Source organism: Aquarana catesbeiana, linkage group LG01 (assembly GCF_042186555.1).
Source record: "Aquarana catesbeiana isolate 2022-GZ linkage group LG01, ASM4218655v1, whole genome shotgun sequence".
Classification (NCBI taxonomy): Eukaryota; Metazoa; Chordata; class Amphibia; order Anura; family Ranidae; genus Aquarana; species Aquarana catesbeiana.
The window spans coordinates 657,262,139-657,287,850 of record NC_133324.1 but is presented as its reverse complement, the minus strand read 5'-3'; the positions used below and the strand labels follow the sequence as shown (position 1 = coordinate 657,287,850).

Here is a 25,712-nt window from a genome sequence, read left to right as displayed (position 1 = left end):
AACATTTTTTACATGCATTAAGGTGAAAGTTTTTTAGGTTTAGTAACACTATAACGTCTAATGATGTACGTTTACAGTTGGCTGGCAAGTGGTTAAAGCGTGACATGTTATCTATATACTCGGCGTAAAATTATCCTTTATATTTTTTACCAAACATTTGGGTTATATTTTGTGTGTTTTGCTTTAAAATTCATGAAATTGTATTTTTTCCAAATACCATGTGAAATAAAAAAAAATTGCACTACCCACCATTATATTCTTTAGGCTCTCTGCTAAAAATGTGTTTTTTTGGGGTTCTAAGTAATGTTCTAACAAAACACTGATTTTATTTTTATTTCTTTAAAAAAAAAAAAAGTCCAAAAGGTCTGGGCTGAACCAAAAGAAAAACAAACTGACAGATGTACTAACTGACATAAGTACTGCGATCTTCCCTGCTGTTCTATTGTGTTCTAACAGGGGGACTGCCTCACTTCAGAACACTCCGGTCAGTGGCAGCTAGTCGGCAGACCTTTTTCGGTCATGCCCCTTCTGTCGGACCGACTCCAGTACACACGTGTTGAATGTCTCCTGGCTTCTATTGAACTAGCCAATGCCGTCCGACATTCGGCGCAGCTTTTAGAGGTAGAAAAAAACCTTTGTGTTTTCGAGAGGAGTTTTCTGGCAAATAAAGCTAAGCACTCCTGTACAGAAACACTCTGCAGAAATGACCCAAAGTGAACTCATGTTTTGAAGCTCCGTGTGCATGGGCCCTTGGGTTGTATAAGAGCAACAGACTTGCAAAACATTCAGGTGAACTTTAGTTGGTGGTGCGCATGACAGGAGGACTGTTTGTCTCTGGTTGCTAGCAGGCTTCCGCAGTCTTGCAAAGTTTCAAGTAGCACTGAAATTAAATCGCACGGCTAAAACCTGCTAACCGATTCTGTAAAGTGATAGACGGCACACCTAGCATGATTAGCTTCCCTAAACTGGTGCTTCAAGGGCATCAGGAATGCTGTTCGAAGCATGCCTTGTTAAAGCTTGCTGTTCGTACTACTTGGATTAAGCACAAGGCCATTGGGATGAATTGGACCTGGTGCATTTTACCATTACCATTCCCTTTTTTTTTTTTTTTTTTTTTTTTTTTTTTTTTTTGGGTCAATTGCCAAACCAAGCTGACTCTTGCTCAGAATCTTTTGAGCATTGCTGTTTGCCCTGGAATGGCGCTCTTTCTGTATTTGGTAAAAAAAACTTATCTCAAAAAGTCACATTTTTAGTTAATGGTGCTATGCTCATAAAGTAAATTTCTGTTCCATGTGAATTCTATAAACCTATTGGTATCTGCAAATTGTAGTGTTTTTATATGTAGCCGCTTCAGCCTGGAAGATTTTACCCCTTTCCTGACGAGCACTTTTTGCGATTCGACACTGCGTCCCTTTAACTAGTAATGGCGGTGATCGGCAATATGGCGGACACATCGGATACTTTTGACACTGTTTTGGGACCATTGTCATTTATACAGCGATCAGTGCTATAAAAATGCACTGATTACTGTGTAAATGACACTGGCAGGGAAGGAGTTAACCCCTTCATCGCCCCCTAGTGATTAAGTGTGTCCTAGGGAGTGATTCTAACTGGGGGGCGGGGGGCTACTAGTCGCATGACAGCGATCACTGCTCCTGATGACGGAGCGGTGATCTGTCATATCTCAAGGCAGAACGAGGAAATGCCTTGTTTTTTTACATAGGCACTTCCCCGTTCTGTGGCTCCATGACATGGTCGCCGGGAGACCGGTGGACCTAGTCCGTCTGTCCAGCGGTCACTATGTACGCGGCAGGTACGCGCCTGCTATCCCCGCCTCTTAAAGGGGACGTATAGGTACGCCCATTTGCCCACCGCTGCCATTGTGCTGACATATATCTGCGTGCAGCGGTTGGCAAGTGGGTAGCAGTGTCAGGCGCATGCCATCTATGTTCCACCCAACCAGTGCTATGATGCCCAGTATTGAGGGACCAACATCTGTAAACTTTGTGGAAGGACCAATTTAGTACTGCTTTTTCTTTTGTAGTTGCTTTGCCAGGCATCACTGTAGAGCAGGGGTAGGCAAACTCAGCCCTCCAGCTGTTTTGAAACTACAAGTCCCGTGAGATCCTGACAATCACAGGCATGACTCCCAGAGGCATGATGGGATTTTGTATTTTAACCACAGCTGGAGGGCCAAGGTTGTCTACCCCTGCTGTAGAGGATGCTCTTACTGAGGCCCAAGCCATGTATAGCAAATATTGAGGATTCCCCCAATACACCACCATAGCGCACAGAAGTGCAAATTGACTCCCAAACTATAATCGCGCACGTGGATGTTTATTAGCTGAAAACTCCAAGCAAAAAAATCATGCTTGCCTGCAGGTATAGCCACCAGTACAATTGAATGGCTGTACATTCTATCGATTCTGTGGTAATGTTTACCCACACATGCATGTACAGCCTATTTGCCCAAATGCACCACTCTTGTGCTTGGAAGTAAGTTGAATATACATGCGTGGGTAAATGCTAATGCAGAAGTGATCAGCGTTTATATGAGTGCCTGTATACAGCCATTCACTTTGGCGATTTATATGGCTTGCTGGGGATAATTTGCTTGGGGAATTTTCAGGTATTAACCACTTGCTGCCCACCCACTGTCAAATGACGGCTGGGCTTTGCGGCTCTCATTCTGGGTGGACATCATATGACGTCCACCCAGAATTGCTCTTGCGCAGCGGCCGTGTCGCTAGGACACATCTCTGTAAAGAGCCGCAGCTCTTTAACCATGTGATTGGCTGTGTCCAATCACAGCCGGTCACGTGAACACGGAGATGCCGGTAATCGGCGCTCCTAGTCTCACACCTGACAGTTTGCGGAGAGTCAGTCAGCGGCATCTCCTCCAGAGGACATCTAGGGATGTTATTGGGGCACAGATCATCAGTGCCGCCTAACTGTGCCCACCAGTGCTGCCTCATCAGTTAAGGAGAAAAATGACTTATTTACTGAGAAACAGTGTTTTTTTTTTTTTTTTCCAAAGAAAAAAAAAGTAGTGATTAAATACCACATAAAGAAAGCTCTATTTGTGTGAAGAAAATGCTAAAAATTTCACATGGTTACAGTGTAGCATGACCGCTCAATTGTCATTCAAAGTGTGACAGCGCAGAAAAATGGCATGGGCAGGATTGGGGTGAAAGTGCCCAGTATTGAGGTGGCTAAATGTCTGTGTGTATGCCTTAGCCTTTGGTTTGCAATGATTTTTAATGAATATTTATATTTGCCCAATTGATCCAGTGGGTGTTTTCAGTCTGATTTTGAAACAGTTCTGCTGCAACCCCATTCCCTCAATTATATTAGAAAGTTTTTCTGTCAATAGTATTTGGTATCTGATTATATATAGCTGTTGTATGAAAGGAAAGATGTAATAACCTTTTAGGTATGTTTAGAGTTTGTATCTTCTTTATTCGGTATGGTATACTAAATTGGTATCTTTATTCTTTGGTATTTTACAGCAGTCCAATGGACTGCTGTAAAGTAACTTCAGCTTGTGGAATAAGACTAGCTGGATGATCATATATCCCCAGCCAGGTGTTTAGCCCACTTATTTTTCTTTGCCAATATTAGGAATTGGTGTACAGTAGCCTTTCTTTAAGGCACTTGTCTTAGTCAATAAAGCATTCTAGAGTATGAGTTTTTATCGGCTGTGGGAAGCCCACACCCGCTGTGTACTTGGTGGTTTCCAAATGCAGCTCAATGCAAGTGAATAGCACCTTGTCCTCTAGACTTGCATTAAGCTGTGTTTAGGAATCATTATGTACAGTGGGCTAGCTTCACATAGGCTAAATTGAAACACATTCAGCAATTTCATAAAGGTATGTTAAGCCTGCACTAAATGCATGTCAGAAATTTTTCATGGCCGCATAGAGCTGTTCCTGTGTACGCAGACTTGCATTAGGGCTTTTGACTCGGGGTGGTTGGCTGAGTGGCTAGGAGCAGCATATAAAAGTTTATTAGATGTGGCTTAGTTTTTGTCCTCCTTTTTTTTTTTTTTTTTTTTTTTTTTTTTTTGTTTTTTTTTTTCCAATAGGTATTTACTTTGCCTTTCTAGGTTATATGAAAGCAAATTTTAACCAATTTTGTTTGGCAGTGTGATGCAGTAATATACAATATATTTAAATCTGGTGCTTTAGGTGCATCTTAACTAAATCCTCCCTCCTATCTACCCTTTACTGCCTAGGAAGCTGCCATCTCGGCCTTTTTGGTCTACAGTTGCCTTGGTGCTGTGCGTGATCAGTTATAACAGCCATTTCGTGAGTCGACAGGTTGAGAGCACAAGTAATAATTATGCATGATATGCCCTAATATTTTTGAAAATCCTTAAATTGACAGGTTTAAACTGGTTTGAATGTGGTGATTGGGTTTTTTTTTGTTTTGTTTTCCCTAGTCCTCTTCCAGGATGGCTTGAGGCACCTCCCACCTAGCCCAGGAAACAAATTTACGTTGGTATAAAAAAAGCGTAAGCCTAGGGTGCATCAGCTTCGGCCAGAAAGGGTCACTAAAACTTTTTTTAGTTGTCAGACCTCCATGCTTGGTGACAGGGGCCTCCTGACCCTGAACCCTTCCATACTGGGGCTGTTTTCCGGGGGGGGGGGGGGGGGGGGAGAGATCGGGTAGAGCTGCACGATTCTGGCTAAAATGAGAATCACGATTTTTTTTGCTTAGAAGATAACAATTATCTTGCGATTCTTGTGGCGTAACATCATCTTTTCACTTTTAAAACAAAAAAAAAAATTGGGCTAACTTTACGGTTTCTTTTATTCAGTGAAGTGTATTTTTCCCAAAAAATTGCGTTTGAAAGACCGCTGGGCAAATACAGTGTCACAAAATATTGCAGCAATTAAATGAATGTGGATATAGATATAGATATTATATGTGTGTGTATATATGTTTTAAATTTTGGGGATTCTAAGTAATTTTTCTGGCAAAAATTATTGATTTTAACTTATGAAATAAGTGTCAGAAAAAGATTTAGATTTTGTCTAAAGTGGTTGAACTTGTTGAAGCATTGGTCCCCATACTGCTTTAACACTGAGAGCTTGGCGATCAAACACTGCCGATCGCTCGGTTCTCACAGCTCCGTGAGCAGGGTGGATAAAAATTATTACTTTTTTTTTTTTTTTTTTTCTATTTAAGATTATAATATTTAGTTTTATGCAGCATGAAATGGAGCTTAGTTATGTAGCATGAGGCTGTGTATTCAGCAAGCTGAGATAACATGCTGCATTTGCACAATTTCACAGTAACCATGAGATGATACAAAGTTCAGGAATATTCCTTTATCCTAATGTTTTGCAAATGTACACTACAAACTGTATGATTGAATTGTTTCTGATATCACTATTTTACTAACCTGACAGCTTATGCTAAATAGGAAACCTTAATTTTGTTTGTAAGGCCCCTTTCACACGAACAATCCGTTCAGGTCCGGCTGTCCCTTTTTTAGGCCGACCTGAACGGACCCTCCATAGATCTCATGGAGCGTCGGATGTCAGTGGTGACATGTCCGCTGACATCCGACCCGCTCCGATCCGAAAAAGTGTAACGGAGGAAAAACCTACTTTTCCATTTGTTATCGGGTGACGATGGACTCTACGGTCCGTCATCATCCGATCCCCCATAGGGGAGAGCGGCGCTCTGACAGGTCCGTCCCTGCACAGTGTGCAGAGACAGACCTGTCATCTTCCTGCTCAGCGGGGATCGGCGGAGCGATCCCCCGCTGAGCAAGTGGATGTTCACGGGGCGGATCATCATGGATCCGTCCCGTGTGAAAGAGCCCTTTAGTATTAAAAATTCTAACAACCAGCAAGAATGAGTCCTTTCATTTAGAGAGCACCTGTCCTTTCAGATCCATCATGGTAGTGCCTTTTAGCTTGCGTCCACTCACCTGCTGCAGGCGCGTCCTTCACCTTGTGCCACTGCCACATCACCAGCCATTCCATTAAAGTGAATGGGACTGTTGGTGAGTCAACAGCGGGACAGATGACAGTTGCTCTCTAAAAATTATGATTTCGATCAAGTTGATTTTTACTCAAGCTTTTTTTTACCAGCGATTTAAATCAAATCCACCCTGATAGAGAGCCGTCAGTCATTGCACTAGACTGCTGGGCTGTGGAGGGGAAAGGAGTGGGCAGCTCCGGCTCGCTGAGAGGCTGAGCTGGGTGCCAGTCCAGGCATGTGGACGGATCCCAACCATATGGTCACGATTTTGTTTTTGTTTTTTTGTTTTTTTTTTGGCCGTACAGGTACAGTGTGTGCATACCTGGGTTTAGGCGCACACTGGCTGCTGGCATGGCAGCTTGTGGGAGCTGGAAATGCCTGTGTAGCATAATTTCCGGCCTGCGATGGTGATCTGTCTAGTAATAAAATTCCTGTAGGGTGGCTCCAGTCAGTGGAAGAGTAACAGAACCATCCTTGGGCAGCAGCATTGTTGGCATGGGGAAAGGGTAGTGTTTAAATGCACTCATTTTAGATGGACTTGCCTAACAAAGGCAAACTCCAGGTAATGCTTTTTAACCCTTTCGCTGTCAGGTCTGTCGTAGCGGGGGGGGTTTACACATGTCAGATTGTGTGTAAATTTGACAAGCATACATGGAAGAATTTGGGTGGTCGCACTGCCGCCCAATTTCTTCCACACACCAACAGTAACTGCACCCCATGTATCCCGGGTTCCGCTTGCCCATCTGCGGCCTGAGACCAACATAACGGGTGCCACCTAGTAGAGAGGGGGGAGCAGAGCGGACACACGTCAGCTCTCCTCCTGTCACACGCGTCACTTTCTGGGTCAGCAACAAGGACAAGTTAACCTTTCTAAAAAATCTGTGCATTTATTATTTTTTAAAGTGCATTTTTTTTCCCCCCTGCAGGAGCCTGGAAAGCATTGCGACCGTGATCAAAGGAGCAGAGGTGCAACGTCAGGCTTTTGTGGACAAACCCTGAAGCTTTCAGCCCGTACCTCCATACGTGTTGTGTGTTTTGAAACCTGCAGGGCTTGTGAATGAACTGCAAGGGTGCTCACTGACACCCTTGCAGTACATTTGAACTACAAGCCATCTGCCGCAGTGGCTTAAGGTACTTTGTAGTTCATTCACAGGAAACACTGAATGAATAACGTGTTTGTGTTGGTGGAGCCCAACATTTATTTTCAAAAAGAATTCAACGTCAAGCACTGCAAACAATGCAGCTCCCAGACCAAAATTGTGACAAGTTTTATAGAAAGCAATAAATGGCACAGCGCAAATTAGAAAGGTCAAGATTGCATCCCCTCAGGAATACCATTAGGAACTGATCTTAGTGCTCGCTAAGGCTCAGATACTCGGCATCTTGTTTACCATAGCAAATTTTAATCTGTAGATAATTCATTTGAAGCTGTAGAATTGTAATTTATCCAACTGCCCCACGAGGTACCCCTTTACTGACATGCATGGCCTTGCACTACAGTAAGGTTTTTAACGCTTTCCAGGCTATAATGGTAGGAGCCATGGGTTTCAGGATGTGCACTGTTTTTGATATGTGACAGCGGGTGCAGGGAGAAGATTCCCACCTCTTTAAACTGGGGAGGGGGGTGTCAGGGGAGAAGCAGCAGGGGCTAGTTATATTTAGCTCCACCCTAATTATGGGTATAACTTGTTCCAGAAGGTGAACTTATCCTTTAAACTGTTTACGTAGGCCCATAGCTTTAACGGTGCTAGACATGTGAAAGATGAAACAAATTAAGCACTTTGGCCACTGCAGCTCATTTTAGTAATTTAGAATATCTGAATTGGGTAAAATAAAAGGCTTGACTGCCGTGAACTAAGGATTTCTTTCCTGTGCTATATTAGTGTCAATATAATATTGGCAGGAATTCTATGGACACAGACTTGCTTGACAAAATTCTGCAACTACCTGTGTTCTAACGAACCTGTGTCTGTGAGGTCCCTTGCTAGTATCTTCTTCCCAGGTTATTACGAGACTTGGGTCTTTGGGCATGTTGATTGGCTGTATTATGTAATCCCCACACGAGTGCTTTCATCCGGGTGCATAGGCACCATGTTTAGGATGTAGAATGAGCAGCAGTCAATCTAAATCATCTTATGCTACCTTCTCCCCGGACTGACAGTGCTGCTGTTCAAAGCTGTCTGTTGCCATTTCCTCCAGTGTGGAGACATCTTAAAGGCTGGTATGTCAGCCGGTTCAACAGAAACTGGCTGACGTTTGGCCAATGTGTACTGCAGGCAAACTGGCTTCTGTCAGGCAGAGGATTTCTGTCAAATGGGCATGCTGGAAAACCAGCATCTGGTCATGGCTGAAAGCCAGTGTCCCCAACCCCTGATCAGTGTGTTCTGACAGAGGGGAGATCGATGCACTAACCTCATTTAGTATGGAGACCTTTTCTTTTTTTTTCGTCAGTCTGCTGTCTTTAATGAGAACTTCCAGTGTGTACCTAGCATAAGGTAGGAAGTGTTACTGGCCAGATCACCTAGTACAAATGAAGGAATACAAAAGCCCCATGACCAATAAATTACATCTTTCAAATGTAGGAGTTTCCAGGGCTTGTACTGAAGAATTGAATTTCTAAACACTGAGAACATTGAGCAAGCCCAAAGGGGATATTTTTTGTTTAGACTGTATTTTCTTTTATAGTTGAGCTTACCTTTAATGCAGTATTATAGATTCAGTGTTGTAGAACTCCATTAAGCCCCATTTAAACATGTTTTACAGACTCTTCTTTAATAGCTAGTTATGTAATTTTATACAGGTGTGATTTAGGGGCTGTTACCCTCATGTACCCTTGTTGATGATCCTTTTGATATCTGCATTTACAGCGATGACTGAGAGCTAGTATTGGTGCTTTTGATCAGTATCTGCAGGCTGTTCACAAATATTTTTCAATTATTTCCTGACATCTGTTCTAAAATTGTAGTTTCTGTGAAAGTGCTGCAGGGTGCTTCATTTACACCTCAGGTTGCAACTCCCCTTTGTACATCTTGTTGGGTATAAAGCAAACTGTCATTTGGGACGTTGCTTTAATGGTGGCATTCTCACAAATGATAAATTTGTACTCCTTTGTTTAGCTGTGACTTCTGTATTGTTAAACTAAAACTTCTTCCACAAATGTTTTGAGTTCACAGGAACACGTTAGATTTGCTCAGGGACAGCTTCTAATTTGGCACATTTTTACTTGGAATCCCAAGATGGGGGAGATTTATGATTAAGCCACAAGCTGATATACTTTAAAGTGACATATTGAAGTATAGCCAAAGCTTGTTTGGCTGTACTTCTGTGGATGACAAAAATGCAGATCGTTTTGCACTCCTGTGACCCGTTTTCGTCAGAGTGGGCTGTAGTCCACTCTGACGACACAGAAGTTGGTCCAAGTGCAGCGTCACCCGAAAATGGAAGTCGGGATCCACCAGGTGCCTGGACCGACACCCGGCTCAGTCTCTCAGCAAGCCGCTGAGCTGGCTGCCTTCGCCCCCTCCACAGCCCAGCGCTCCAGTGAGCGAGGAGGGGACAGAGCTGTGACTGACAGTCAAAAAACGGATACATCTATTGGTGGATGAAAAACGGACATCAATGCATTCCTATGGAAAAACAGATGATAATCTATTTTCATCCGCTTCCGTCAACATCCCCCCCCCCCCCCCTTTTTTTTTTTTCTTTTTTTTTTTTTTTTTTTTTTAAAATTATAATCCGTTTTTTGACGGATGTTAACTGACATTCAGTTTTTCATCCATTTTTGCATTGGTAATGGATGTAAAAAAAATGAACTGAACGGTCTGTATGTGTGAAAGGACCCTTACCTGGAAGTGTGTGTGTCTCCAAATAAAAAGACCGCTCCAGGTGTAACTAATACGCCCACTGGAACACACACCTGCGTGCTAGCCCCGGCTCGCCACAGTAGTAAATTGTCAAAATAAGAAATGGGTGCACCTCACGTGCGCTCCAAGTAAAGTTTATTGGAATATGAAAATGACACCAGCCGTGGTCAAGGTAGACACATTTCACACATCAGAAATGTGCTTAATCATTACGTAATGTGTCTACCTTGACCACTGCTGGTCACTTAACCACTGCTGGTGTAATTTTGGCTCATTAGTTATCTTCATATTCCAATAAACCGTTTAAGAAACTGCTGCACCTCGTGGGCTCCAAGCATTTGCACATGTATGTATTAGGGCTGCAACTAACGGTTATTTTCATAATCGATTAGTTGGCCGATTATGGTTTTGATCGCATAATAACCGTTTTAAAGTGTAGTGTATAATTTAGTTAACCACTTGCTTACTGCCTGCCGTCGTTATACATCGGCTGTTTGAAGAGGAATACCGTTATGGCAGCAGCTAGCTGCCATAACCCCAGTATCCTCTTCAGCAGGCAGTCGGCTTTACGATAAGTGGTCTCAGTGGCTGATTCACTGCAAAATTGTTTTTTTTATTGGGAGAGGGGCCCCCTGCGACGCTCTAGTCATCTCTGCCGCTTACTGGAGCCGCCAGTAGGGGCAGAGACGATTGGGTCCTTTCCCCTCAACAGCCTTGAGCCAAGTGAGGGAAAGATGGCCCCCACTCGGCTCCATAGCATTGGAGGGTGGAAGCAATGTCAAATGTCACTTCTGCCCAGTGATCTTAAAGGGGAATTCTTTTTTACCAAAAAAAAAAATGTTTAATTCTTTTTACATTTTAGTGTTGATGAGATCTGAGGTCTTTTTGACCCCAGATCTTGCATTTTAAGAGGTTCTCATGTTTTTTTTTTTTTTCTATTACAAGGGATATTTACATTCCTTGTAATAGGAATAAAAGTGACCCAATTTTTTTTTTTTTTTTTTTTTTTTTTAAAGGCAGTGTAAAAATAGTAAAAAATTTTTTTTAAAGTCTATTGAACCAAAAAAGCACCGTTTTTTGCTTTTGAAAAAAGTCCTTGACCCTTTCAAAATATGCAACAGCTGAAAAAAAAGCATAGATGTGAACATGTCCCATAGCAAATCCATGTTAAATGAACAGTGCATTTCTACAAAAAACACCAAAAATGCATGGGTGTGAACCAGGCTTAGTACATTCAGTAGCAGCAGCATATTTATTTTTTTTTTTTTCACCTGTCATAATGGGGTTAAAAACTAGAATTGGCCCTTTATAGTACAAAAAGAGCAGATAACCGCTATTATAAGGGGTACATTTATAATGTGAAAGTAATATACATGCAGTCCCCGGGTTATGAACCTCCGACTTACAAACGACCCCTACTTACAGAGGGAGACAACAGGAAGTGAGAGGAAATCTACTCCTAGGAAGGGAAATCCAATACTGGTAAAAGTTTTTACTTTATATTTAATTGTAATGCCTTATATTACCTCCAGTCTATCAGCCTCCACCTTCTTCTCTGGGTTTAGATGCTGATCTTCCCTGCACAGAGTCTTTAAGTACTTCCGGACCGCTCAGTCATTATACGTTTGTACTTTGTTGAATACCGTTGTTATGGCAGCAGATAGCTGCCATAACCCCCGGTATTTTTAAAAACTGCAGGCAGTCTGCTTTCAGATAAAAGTGGTCTTTGCGGCACCGCTTGCCGGAGCTGTCGGTAGCGGCGGAGACAATCGTGTCTATTCCCATCTCCCTCTGAGGCTGGAACTCTAGTGAGGGAATGAAACCTCGCTTCCGCCCAATGATCTTGGGCTCCTTTCACGCGACAAGCCCACTTGGATCCGCCTGTCCGTTTTTTTTTTTTTCAGGTGGATCCTAGCGGGCCACCCATTGACTCCTATGGGCAGGTGGGTGTCAGCGGAGAAGTGTCCACTGGTGAATCGGATGAGATCTGATGCTGTCCGATCTCCCCATAGGAATCAACGGGCTCTGACAGGTTCCTTCCTGCTCCGTGAGCAGAGATGGACCTGTCATCCGCGAGATCAACGGAGCTATCTCGCACTGAGCTGGCGGACTCCGCTGAGCAGATCCGTCCCTGTGTGAAAGGGGCCTTTAAAGGGGAATTTTTTTTTTTTTAAGTTAAAATGTGGGGTCTTTATTGCCCCAGATCTCACATTAACCGCTATACTGTGGCAGGTTGGCTCCCCTGCGCGAAACCATGTAGCTGTACGTTGGCTCGCGGGATCCGCATAGCAGGCGCGCACTGCACTGTGGGGGTGCCGATGTTCGTGGCCAACGGTCGCGGTGAGTGCCGGCCACGAACGATTGTGACCAGGAGACACACAACAGGGACAAGTGTGTGTAAACACACGCTTTCTGTTCTGACAGGAGTGACAGATTGTGTGTTCCTGTTGGCTATTAACCACGATTTGTCACTTCCTCTAGTTAGTCCCCCTCCCCCTTCAGTTAGAATCACCTCGCAGGGAACATGGTTAACCCATTCATCGCCCCCTAGTGTTAACCCCTTCACTGCCAGTGACATTTTTACAGTAATCAATGCATTTTTAATTGCACTGATCGCTGTATTAATACCAGCGGTTCCAAAAATGTGTCAAAATTGTTTGTGTCCGCCATAATGTCGCAGTCACGATAATCGCAGATTGCTGCCACTACTAGTAAAAAATAAAAATGCTATAAATCTATCCCCCTATTTTGTAGAGGCTATAACTTTTGCGCAAACCAATCAATATACGTTTATTGCAATTTTTTTTTTACCAAAAATATGTAGAATACATATCTGCCTATACTGAGAAATTTTTGCTTTTTTTTAAAAAAAGGGGATATTTTGAAAAAAAACATTTTTTGTATTTTTTTGCTATAATTGTCGCCTCTTTTTCTGTTTATAGCGCAAAAATTAAAAACCGCAGAGGCGATCAAAAAGAAAGCTCTATTTGTGGGGGAAAAAAGGACGTCAATTTTGTTTGGGTACAACATCGCACGACCACGCAATTGTCAGTTAAAGCGACGCAGTGCCGAATCACAAACGCCCTGGTCAGGAAGGGGGTAAATTCTTCCGGGGCTGAAGTGGTTAAAGAGGTCCTGTCTTGCATTTTTTTTTTTTTTTTTTTCCCCTTACAAGGGATGTTTACGTTTACAATGAAATAACTTTTTAAATCGCCCCGTCCCGCCGTGCTCATGCGCTGAAGCAAATGCATACTTAAGTCGCACCCGCATATGTAAAGGATGTTCAAACCACACATGTGAAGTATCAATGCGGAAGTTAGAGCGAGAGCAATAATTCTAGCAAAAGACCTCTAACTCAAAACTGGTAACCTGTAAACCTTTTTAAACTTTGCCTATGAAGATTTTTAAGTGTCCAAGTTTGTCGCTATTATACAAGCGGGCGCTATTTTGAAGCATGATATGTCGGGTATCAATTTACTTATCATCCAATCAAGCAAGATAAAATGCGGTTTTCCCCCTCGGATCTACAGCGACTGCACTTTCAAGTGCACTTTGCACTTGTAGCTGGCACTTGTAGTGCAAAGTGGATTTGCCTTTCGTAAATAACCCCCAAAGTATTGCAACGACCGCAATTTCTGTCTCTAGGGTGTCTGGGGAACAAACATGTCCTACTTATCGTCTCTGTAATGGTTTAGCACAGAGCATCCCTGATTCTCCCCTTCTGGGCCCCCCCATCAACGCTTCTGGCTTCTCCTGCCTAAGGCCTCATGCACACGGGACGTTAAAATAATGTTATGAAACCGCCAGTAGCTTTGCAGTGAGGTTTTTTTTTTTTTTTTTTTTTTTTTTTTTTTTTTTCAATGGATCAAAAACAAACGTTGGTGAACGAAGTTTTTGAGCGTTTATCAGCGTTAGAGCGTTTTTACAGCTGAAAAACGTCTCTCAGAACCCACTGGTCCAGGGTGTTTTTTTGTTTTTTTTTTTTTTTTTTTTTTTTCTTCAGCTTAAAAACGCCTATGCCATTTGCAGCTCAAAAACGCCTAGGTGGGCATTAAGTCATAGACCAACATAGACAGGCGTTTTTAAACTGCAAAAAAACGCTAAAAAAAGCGGCTGTAAAAAAACGTCCGTGTGCATGAGGCCTTAAAAGTGCCACTATAGCAAGGTTAAGAAAACTTCTGCTTTTAGAACCACTCACTTCCTGCCCAGGACTACACAAGTTCTCATGCACTTACTGACATGTATGTGTACTGCGCTGTCTTCTGACTGCGCTGATGGTGTGCTTCACTGTATTTCCTGATATGTGAACAAATGATGCATTCTGTATGCAGGCCAACCATTTGGCTGACCAACTAATGGATTATGAAAATAGTTTGTTTCAACACTAGCATGTATGTATTTTTAAGTTTGACAGAGTGGGGAGTATTATAACACCTGTCGGGTTCCTATTGCTGTCTGCTCTTGTTAAGAAGATGTACCCTGTTTATCATTTAAAAGTAAAAGAAAATCCCAAATGCGTTGTCCCCAAAAAATTAAGATGGGGGACACTAGTTCTGGTGGCCTGGGGGGCCCAAGAGATTCCCGCTTGCCGACCTGCTCACGCCGATATGCGTTGGCAGAAGGGCACGTAAAGGCAGATTAACGTACCTGTACGTTGCCCTTTAAGAAGCGGTTTGCGGGCGCACACCAACCGTGACCTCCATGAGTGATCTTAGGTCACGGGGACTCTGTCCATGGGGATACCCGTGATCGTCTCACGAAGAGGGAGAATGGGGGAAATGCTGATGTAAACAAGCATTTCCCTGTAGTGACAGGACACTGATCAGTTCCCTATAATCAGGAGCGGTGATCAGTGTTGTCACACATAGCCACGCCCCCACACAGTTAGAATCACTACTGTAGGACACACTTAACCCCTTCACTGCCCCCTAGTGGTTAACCCCTTCACTGCCAGTCACATTTACACAGTAATCAATGCATTTTTAATCGTGTTGATCGCTGTATAAATGTGAATGGTCCCAAAATAGCGCCAAAAGTGTCCCGTCTGTCCACCGCAATGTCGCAGTCATGATCACTGATCGCCGCCATTACTAGTAATAAAAAATAAAAATGTCCTATAACTATCCCCTATTTTGTAGGCGCTATAACTTTTGCACAAACCAGAAGGATTTACCCCCCTAATGACAAGGCCATTTTTTGCAATACGGCACTGCGTCGCTTTAACTGATAATTACGCGGCCGTGCAACGTTGTAGCCAAACTAAATTGATGTCCTTTTTCTTTTTTCCCCCCCACAAATAGAGCTTTCTTTTGGTGGTAATTTTTGCGCTATAAACCGACACTTTTGAAAAAGCAATATTACTTTTTGCTATAATGGCCCCATTAAAAACACATTTCTTAATTTTAGGCCAATATGTATTCTACATATTTTTGGTAAAAAAAAAAACAAAAACCTAAGCGTAAATTTGGGCAAAAGTTTTATAGCGTCTAACAAATACAGTGTGTGTGGTGGTTTGGTTTTTTTTTTTTTTTTTTTTTTTTTTTTTTTTTTTAATACTAGTAATGGGGTGATAGCAATTCTTTTGGGAAAGGTGACATTTTATACAGCGATCGGTGCTATAAAATGCACTGATTACTGTATAAATGACACTGGTGGGGAAGGGGTTAACACTAGTGTTAAATGTGATGGGGGGGGGGGCAGACTATCTCTCTCTCTCTCTACTCCCCTGTCAGAACGGGTATCTGTTTACATTGGCACATCCCCATTCTGGCTCTGTGCAGCGATTTGCGGGTGGCTGGTGGACATCTATTCACTATCTATTGCACAAACCGACTTACAGCTATGGCGGTTCGTGCAATAGAGCCAACCTGCCGCAGTATGAAGGCGGTTGATCGGCAAGTGGTTAAATATTTCTGGTAGTTTTGGCTTTTTTTTTTTTTTTTTAATATATTGAATTCAGCATTTATCAATTTCTGCAGGATTAAATATTCCACCTTAGATCATTATTTTTGCGTAAAGAATCTCTTTAGATGGTCATAGTATCTATATTGAATAAGGTGGCACTCGCAGGACATGCAAGATGAACACATGGTAAAGGGTGGGGGTGTGTGGGGTGTTTTTTTTTTTTTTTTTTTTTTTTTTTTTTTTTTTTCTTTTGCTTTTCTTTAGGAGCTTGTGCCTCGTCAAAATAAAACGACTTTGCTGTGTATGCACCTTTTTTAGGCTTGGTTCACACCTGGTGTGATGCGGGAATTCCTGTTTGAGTTCCTGAATCTCAGGTGGTTCACACTGACATCTCTGAACTGCTGCGGGTGTCAATGTAAAGTTTATGACACTCCCAAATTGGATTGCAGTTTTGATCATTGTGTTTTCTACAACATAAAGGTACCTTTTGTTATTTTGAAAAACGCTGTTCAATTAGCATGGTATAGCCACAACAGCATTTCCATGAAATGTTGAACAATGATTACATTTTTAAAGAAATTAAGTGTTCATATATTCTCTAATTTTGATCGTGTATGTGTATATAGTTGTGCTCATAAGTTTACATACCCTGGCAGAATTTATGATTTCTTGGCCATTTTTTCATAGAGTATGCATAACAAGCATTTCTTTCACTCATGGTTAGTGTTTGACTGAAGCCATTTGTTATCAATCAACTTTGTTTTTACTCTTTTAAATCATAATGACAAACTACCAAAATGACCCTGAATAAAAGTTTACATTCCCCAGTTCTTAATACTATGTTTTGCCCCCTTTAACATCAATGACCGCTTGAAGTCTTTTTTTGTGGTATTTGTGGATGTGGCTCTTGTCTCAGATGGTAAAGCTGCCCATTCCTCTTGGCAAAAAGCCTCCCAGTTCCTGTAAATTCTTGGGCTGTCTTACATGAACTGCACATTTGAGATCTCCCCAGAGTGGCTCGATGATATTGAGGTCAGGAGACTGAGATGGCCACTCCAGAACCATCATTTTAATCTGCTGTTGCCAATGACAGCTTGACTTGGCCCTTGTGTTTTGGATCATTGTCTTGTTGGAGTGTTCAAGTCCGTCCCATGCGCAGTTTCCTGGCTGAGAATGCAAATGTTTCTCCAGTATTTTTTGATAACATACTGCATTCATCTTGCCAACAATTTTGACCAAATTTCCTGTGCCTTTGTAGCTCACACATCCCCAAAACATCAGCGATCCACCTCCGTACCTTTCATCATAGGCCTTGTTGACTCCTCTCCAAATGTAACATTTATGGTTGTGGCCAAAAAGCTCAATTTTTGCCTTATCACTCCAAATGATTCTGTGCCAGAAAGTTTGAGGCTTGCCTCTGTGCTGTTTGGCGTATTGTAAGCAGGATACTTTGTGGCATTTGCGTAGTAGTGGCTTTCTTGCGACTCGACCATGCAGCCCATCTTTCTTCAAGTGCCTCCTTATTGTGCATTTTGAAACAGCCACACCACGTGTTTTCAGAGAGTCCTGTATTTCACCTGAAGTTATTTGTGGGGTTTTCTTTGCATCCTGAACAATTTTCCTGGCACTTGTGGCTGAAATTTCAGTTGGTCTACTTGACACTGATTTGGTTTTAACAGAACCCCTCATTTTCCACTTCTTGTTTAGAGTTTGAACACTGCTGATTGGCATCCCCAATTCCTTTGATATCTTTTTATATCCCTTTCCTGTTTTATACAGTTCAACTACCTTTTCCCACAGATCCTTTGATAATTCTTTTGCTTTCCCCATGACTCAAAATCCAGAAACGTCAGTGCAGCACTGGATGAAAGATGCAAGGGTCTGCCAGGAGTCTAGAAATGCATTGACCTTTTATATACACACACTAATTACAAGCAAATGGATCACAGGTGAGAATGGTTACCTTTAATGGCCATTAAAACCCCTTTGTGTCCATTTGTGTGCATGTTATCAGGCCAAAATCTCCGGGGTATGTAAACTTTTGATCAGGGTCATTTGGGTAGTTTCTGTTATGATTATAATTTAAAGAGTAAACAGTTTATTGATGATAAATGACTTCAGCCAAACACTAACCATGAGTGAAAAATGTTTTTGTATTATCCATGTTTTCTGAAAAATGGCCAAGAAATCATAGATTCTACAAACTTGTGCGCACAACTGTGTGTAAATATATATATATATATATATATATAATTAGTGGGGCAAAAAAGTATTTAGTCAGCCACCAATTGTGCCAGTTCTCCCACTTAAAAAGATGAGAGAGGCCTGTAATTGTCATCATAGGTATACCTCAACTATGAGAGACAAAATGTGGAAACAAATCCAGACAATCACATTGTCCAATTTGGAAAGAATTTATTTGCAAATTATGGTGGAAAATAAGTATCTTGTCAATATCAAAAGTTCATCTCAATACTTTGTTCTATATCCTTTGGCAATGACAGAGGTCAAACGTTTTCTGTAAGTCTTCACAAGGTTGTCACACACTGGTGCTGGTATGTTGGCCCATTCCTCCATGCAGATCTCCTCTAGAGCAGTGGTGTTTTGGGGCTGTCTCTGGGCAACACGGACTTTAAACTCCCTCAAAAGGTTTTCTATGGGGTTGAGATCTGGAGACAGCTCTTTAGTCTTCACCATAGTGGAGTTTGGAGTGTGACTGAGGTTGTGGACAGGCATCTTTTATACTGATAACAACAAGTTCAAACAGGTGCCATTAATACAGGTAATGAGTGGAGGACAGAGGAGTCTCTAAAAGAAGATACAGGTCTGTGAGAGCCAGAAATCTTGCTTGTTTGTCGGTGACCAAATACTTATTTTACACCATAATTTGCAAATTCTTTCAAAAATCAGATAATGTGATTGTCTGGATTTGTCTCTCATAGTTGAGGTATACCTATGATGACAATTACAGGCCTCACCTTTTTAAGTGGGAGAACTTGCACAATTGGTGGCTGACTAAATACTTTTTTGCCCTACTGTATTGCAATACGGCACTGCGTCGCTTTAACTGATAATTGCGTGGTCGTGCGATGTTGTAACCAAACTAAATTGATGTCCTTTTTCTTTTCCCTCACAAATAGAGCTTTCTTTTGGTGGTATTTTTTGCACTATAAACAAAGCGACCGTTTTGAAAAAGCAATATTTTTACTTTTTGCTATAATGGGGCGACCCCCCCCCCCCCCCCAAAAAAAAAAAAACTCAATTTTAGGCCAATATGTATTCTACATATATTTGGTTAAAAATCGCAATAAGCGTATATTTGTGCAAAAGTTTTATAGCGTCTACCAAATAGTATATTCCGGATTGATTCTTCAAAAATTGTTATTGAAAAAGCGTAAACAATAGGTGTCATAAAAAATGACAATGTTGTCACATTAAAAATGCATGCCCATAAGCTCACCCCATGGCTGTTTGATATGACTTGATTGGCACGTGCGGTTTTAGTGGCGTGCCTGAGCTCATGGGCAAGCGTTTTTAATGTGACATCGTTGTAATTTTTTATTCCATAATTTACAATCCCCTATTTATGCCTTGTCTATAATTACAATTTTTAAATAAAGATTTAATAAGGAATATACCGCAGTCAGTTCCTTCTCCTATTTTGGAGCCAAAGACAACTTTTGGGTTCTCCTTTCTCCTACTCTTCCCCCATTAATTTTGGCTATCTGTTTTTGTTCTAAAGGGGAATTCCACCCAGTCTGGGAGTCGGTACACCTGTTTGGACCAGCGAGACTTCTGGTCATCAGGATCCTACCTGGTTTTAAATCTTTCCTGACCACAACACTTTAACCCAGTTCTCCTTTTGAATCATTTGGATGTTCATTAGCAAACCAGACAGGCCTGTACATGTGATTTTCTTGAGTAGGGTGACCTGCAGGATTTCAGTCTTTCGTGGCGTAGTGTTACCAATTGTTTTCTTGGTGACTGGTCCCAGCTGCTTTGAGATCATGGACAAGATTCTTCCGTGTAGTTCTGGGCTGATTCCTCACTGTTCTCATGATCATTGAAACGCCATGAGGGGCAGATCTTGCATGGAGCCCCAGACCGAGGGTGATGAGTTATTTTGTGCTTCCATTTGCAAATAAATCACACCAGCTGTTGCCCTCTCACCAAGCTGCTTGGTGATGGTCATGTAGCCCATTCCAGCCTTGTGTAGGTCTACAATTATATCTGACGTCTTTAGACAGTTCTTTGGCCATGGTGAAAATTTTTTTTGTGTTATCATTCATATTCTCTATTGGAGAGATTGGAATCTGATTGCTTCTGTGGACAGGTATCTTTTATACAGGTAACAAGCTGAGATTAGGCGCATTCCCTTTAAGAGTGGGAGTCAGAATCCTTGCTGATAGGGGATCAAATACTTATTTCACTCATTAAAATGCAAATCAATTTTTAACTTTTTTGACATGCGTATTTCTGGTAAATATCTATCATGTCAAATTTCATGAATCAGGTTTACATCCACTTTAAGCTTGTATTCACACTACAGTAGCATGTGAACTTGCATAAAACTGGGTAATTTTGCGTGCATCCATGACAGTCAAAGTATCTTCTCATTCATTGCTAGTGGCACCCTTAATGCAGCAAAACATGGATACCTGAGCTTCTTTGCAGTTTGTCTTGTGCAGGACAGCCCATTGAAATGAGTTATCTGCCTTATGCATGAAGTGCAAAAAAGTGCTTACATGTGACACTTGGTGGAATTTAGTGTGTATGGGGGCTAATAAAGTTTTGAAAAAATATACTTGTTTTACAGCTCTTCCGACTGGTGGCGTCAGTCTTGTGGGAAAGATCTAACTGAAGATCCCAGACCTTGTGAGAAGACACTCCTACGCTGTGCTGCACGTCTCAAGATTTTGTATGTTCAAATTGCCAGGATTTCCCTAAAATTATTTTTTCATCCCCCTCCCATGCAGTAGCCAGGAGTAAAGTTAAAATATTACACTCAGTTTTTCAAGCACTTTCAGCAGCAGTTTTAATTATTTAAGGAGGCAGCTTCTTCGTCTTTTAATCCTTGCCTTTGCCTATATTTCATTTTAGGCTGGTGCCATGATCATTACACCAGGTTTCCTGTCAGGGTGGCTCCTTCACCTGCAGCATCCTTTGGAGCCACCCTTGCATGCAGTTACTAGAGCCGCGTCTCCCTACACTGTGTGCATTAATACATAGGCTCAGGTGGCAAGGTAGCAAAATTTTGTTAACTAAGCCACTTTTTATACTCCTGCAACTAGGGGTGCAACGGATCAAAAAACTCACTGTTCGGATCGTTCCTTGGATCAGGAGTCACGGTTCGGATCAACAAAAAAAGTCTCCCCCACTGTAATAACGTCCAGTCTCCCCCACTGTAATAACTTCCACGGTCAGGGTATGGCAGAGTATTGGCACTGCTGCCTTCCGATCTCTCCCCTCCACTGTACAGATCATTACACAGAGGGGAGAAAGGAGTCGGCATCTTGACGACATGACGCCGGTTTGTTTACAAGTGGTCGCTCTGTCATTTGACTGAGCGATCACGTGGTAAACAGCCGCCGGGTGTACCAAGATGGCCGCCACTCCGGAGCTAGGCTGAGGCAGCGGTGCACTTGTGTGCTGATCCGAACAGGTTGAACCGTTCGGATCACGGATCGATGACGATCCGTTGCACCCCTATCTGCAACACTGCTTAGCCAGAATGGTAACCATGTTTACTGTTGCACCTGTTTCGCCTACTTCCTGAACCCTTCCTCTTCTAAGCTACCTAAACATTTTAGATTTGACACGGATGCTTTGTATAAAACTGCCACTGTAATGTCTTCACTTGAGTTTCTACTGTGTGATTGTGGTAACAAGATAAAATTCTTGTTACCTTTTTCTTAGAACTGATTCACACTAATGCAATTTGGTTTGCATTCCAGAACACATGGAATTGCAAGACAAGTGGAATAACATGACTTTCTATGGTGGCCATTCACGTATATGCAGTCTGAACGCAAAGTGTTAAGGATCCTGTGCTCGTTTTGTGCGATGCAATTTTTATCTCCATAGACTCTAATGGAATATTTACTATACAGGATTTATATAGCGCCAGCAGTTTGCGCAGCGCTTTACAACCTGAGGGCAGACAGTACAGTTACAATTCAATACAGGAGGAATCGGAGGGCCCTGCTCGTTGGAGCTTACAATCTAGGAAATGCGTAGGTGTTCAAAGATTAACCAATTCCAGTGCAATTTCTAGCAAGCTATAGTGCCTTTTTGAGCTGATTTCCAGAGAATTGCAGCTGTATCCAAATCGCATTGGAATCGCACCTGGCCCACACTGGACATTATCCTTAAGAGTCTGTTCACACCTAGGCGTTTTTGAGCTTTCTTTTTCTGCTGTAAGCTTCAGGTCTAAAAATGCCCAACAAGACGAATCCCATTCATTTCAATGGCCCCTGTTCATATCTGAGCGTTTTGTCATCTGAAGCAAAACGCCGGACACTCAAAGTACAGGAGCTTTATTTATTATTTTTTTTGTGACCTGTACAAAATTGCGGCAAAGGCACTATTTTCTGCATGAAAACAAAACACCTAGGTGTGAACAGAGCCTAATCATACCGCATAAGTGTAAACCTAGGCTTAGTGTTACTAAACCCACAACAGTAAAATCTGTCTGAACCTCTGGGGGAATCTAGGATGGAAAAGCACCTGGGGGTCCTAGTAAATGATAGGCTCAGCAGTGGCATGCAATGCCAAGCTGCTGCTAACAAAGCAAACAGAATATTGGCATGCATTAAAAAGGGGATTAATTCCAGAGATAAAAACGATAATTCTCCCACGCTACAAGACTCTGGTCCGGCTGCACCTGGAGTATGCTGTCCAGTTCTGGGCACCAGGCTTCAGGAAGGATGCACTGGAAATGGAGCGAGTAATAAGGCCAACAAAGCTCATAAAGGGTTTGTAGGATATTGGTTATGAGAAAAGGTTGCGAGCACTGAATTTTTTTATTTATTTTTTCTCTGGAGAAGAGACGCTTGAGAGGGGATATGATTTCTGGTGACCCCACAATAGGGATAAAATGTTTCCGCAGAAGGGAGGTTAATAAGACTCGTGGCCACTCATTAAAATTAGAAGAAAGGAGGTAAACTACGTAGAGGGTTCTTTACTGTAAGAGCCGCAAGGATGTGGAATTCCCTTCCACAGGCAGTGGTCTCAGCGGGGAGCATTGATAGTTTCAAGAAATTCTTAGATAAGCACCTGAATGACCGCAACATACAGGGATATTCAATGTAATACTGACATATAATCACACACATAGGTTGGACTTGTGTCTTTTTTTTTTCAACCTCACCTACTATGTAACTATATGCAGCCTAGCATGCCTGTTGTACTCACTGTGGAACTTAAGGGGTTAATCCTCTGCATCGTGTAAAGGCTGTTTTATCCTGTATACAAAGATCCTTCCCTCCTGCACTGTCTATCTTGGGAAGGCCAGCTAACATACAGGCAGAGTAGCCGACCTGCACATGCTCAGTTGTGTCTTTTTATGGTGGAGGGAACTTGTTCTAGGCCAGGTTACATGATATTGGCATCACACATGTGGGTGTGTATACAGGCTGCAGTGGAAATATGCTATCTGAACCCTCAGCACTGGAGAAACTGCAGTTGATCACTGACCGTTGTATACAGATCAGCCAAAAAGGTGTGTAGTGGCAATATTTTAATGTAAAAAGGTTTATAAGCTGGGGGGTCGGGGGGCAAATTAACTATTTTCATATTACTTAGTTTATTAACACTTTTTAAGTGGTTGTACACCCCATACAACCACTTTTACCTACAGGTAAGCCTATATTAAGACTCCACGGTTTAGGAGATATTTACTAAAATGACAAGCGGTGATGACTACCGTACATGTGCCCATGTCATCGGCGCATGTGCCCTTTAGAAAGGGCACATCATGCCGTTTCTAATAGGGGTCATGCCCTGACTGGCGGCTCCCACACGCGCGGGAGTGATATCACGCGACTCCAGCCAGTCACAGAGCTGGAGTTTGCGGACCCAGAAGGAAGAGGGGCGAAGATGGAAGCTCCCTGCTCGTGGGGACAATGGCGACAGCGTGGGCTTCGGTGTCAGGTAAGTGACCGCATAATTGCTACTATGCGATGCATAGTAGCCCATTATGCTTTACCTTTGCAGGGAAATAGGACGTAAAACCTACTAGGGTTTACTTTCTCTTTAATGTCAGAAAGCCTTATGTGCTAGACTGCTAGGCCCTCGGCATTAATGTTTAATGGGTGTACAGCCACTCTTGCACCATGAATGTTTTTTAAATAAGTTTTACCCCTTCATGATGGACGGTAAAACAAATCCCAACGTCTGAACAGTTTTGCAGCTTTGACGTGTTTTTATACCTTGTATGGGTTTTTTTTTTTCAGAATAAATTAGGATTTCATTTGGTGGTAAATGGTTGTGGGATATATAGATGTATATAGATATAGATAGATAGATAGATAGATATAGATCTATCCCTTTCATGACTAAGCCTATTTTTGAAATTTGGTGTTTACAAGTTAAAATCCGTATTTTTTTGCTAGAAAATTACTTAGAACCCCCAATCATTATATATATTTTTTTAGCAGAGAATAAAATGGCGATTGTTGCAATATTTTTTATCACACAGTATTTGTGCAGCGGTGTTTTAAACGCAAATTTTTGGAAAAGTGACACTTTCATGAATTTTAAAAAATCCAAACAGTAAAGTTACCCCAATTTTTTTGTATAATGTGAAAGATGATGTTACGCCGAGTAAATAGATACCAAACATGTCACCCTTTATAATTGCACGCACTCGTGGAATGGCGACGAACTACGGTACCTTTGAATTTCCATAGGTGACGCTTTAAAAATTTTTTACGGTTACCAGGTTTGAGCTACAGAGGAGGTCTAGGGCTAGAATTATTGCTGTCGCTCTGACGATCGCGGCGATACCTCACATGTGTGGTTTGAACACCGTTTACATATGCGGGCGCGACTTCCGTATGCGTTTTCTTCGCTGCGCGAGCTCGCGGGGACAGGGACACTTTAAAAATTTTTTTTTTTTTTAAATTTATTATTGTACTTTTATAAATTGTGTTTAAATTTTTTTTTTACTTTTATTGCTGTCACAAGCAATGTAAACATCCCTTGTGATAGTAATAGGTGGTGACAGGTACTCTTTATGGAGGGATGGGGGGTCTAAAAGACCCCCCATCCCTCCTTTACACTTCAAAGTATTCAGATCGCCGAAAACGGCGATTCTGAATACTGTGTACTTTTTTAAATTTGGCGCCATTGGCAGCCGAGTAAACGGGAAGTGACGTCATGACGTCGCTTCCGCATTTACAACAAGAAGGCTGGAACGAAGCCGCTCGCAGCTTCGTTCCAGTCCGCCCCCAGCCGCCGAAGGCAGCCGAACGGACACCGGGCCTCCCGATCGCACGGGAGGCCCGGTAACAGCGGCGGGGGGGGGGGAGAATGTCCCCTCCCGCTCCTCCGGTATAACAGCCGAGCGGCTTTTAGCCACATCGGTTGTTATACACGGGTAGCCAATCGCCCGCTGTAAACAACGGTACCGGGATGATGCCTGCAGCTGCGGGCATCATCCCGGTATAACCCCGGAAAGTATGTGTATGTATATGTATGTGTGTGTGTGTATGTATGTATATGTATGTGTGTGTATGTATGTATATGTGTATATATAATGTGTATATATTACATGGCTTGACAAACCCCGGGCGCCAGGTCGCATTTGCGACTAGAATTAGCGACCTGGGGCGGCACAGCTGGGGGTATCCTGTCTCCTTGCGGACTCCGACCCCCCCCCCCCCGTGCGATCGCGTTGTGCCGCCGGTAATTGAGGCCGCGGCCTTCTTCGGTCCTTCTGGAATCTGGCAC

General features: G+C 42.4%; 1 protein-coding gene across 2 annotated transcripts in view; it reads left to right on the top strand.

Moving 5' to 3' along the window:
• The window catches only part of UBE2D3 (ubiquitin conjugating enzyme E2 D3), a 125,975-nt gene that overhangs the window by 10,581 nt on the left and 89,682 nt on the right, over window positions 1–25,712 (top strand). The window contains exon 2 of one of the 2 annotated variants that reach the window (XM_073601680.1): window positions 20,578–20,679. The exons of the other annotated variant lie outside the window; for it this stretch is intronic. The gene's annotated coding sequence lies outside the window, so the exon portion shown is untranslated. The remainder of the gene's footprint in view (window positions 1–20,577; window positions 20,680–25,712) is intronic. 2 annotated transcript variants of the gene reach the window in all.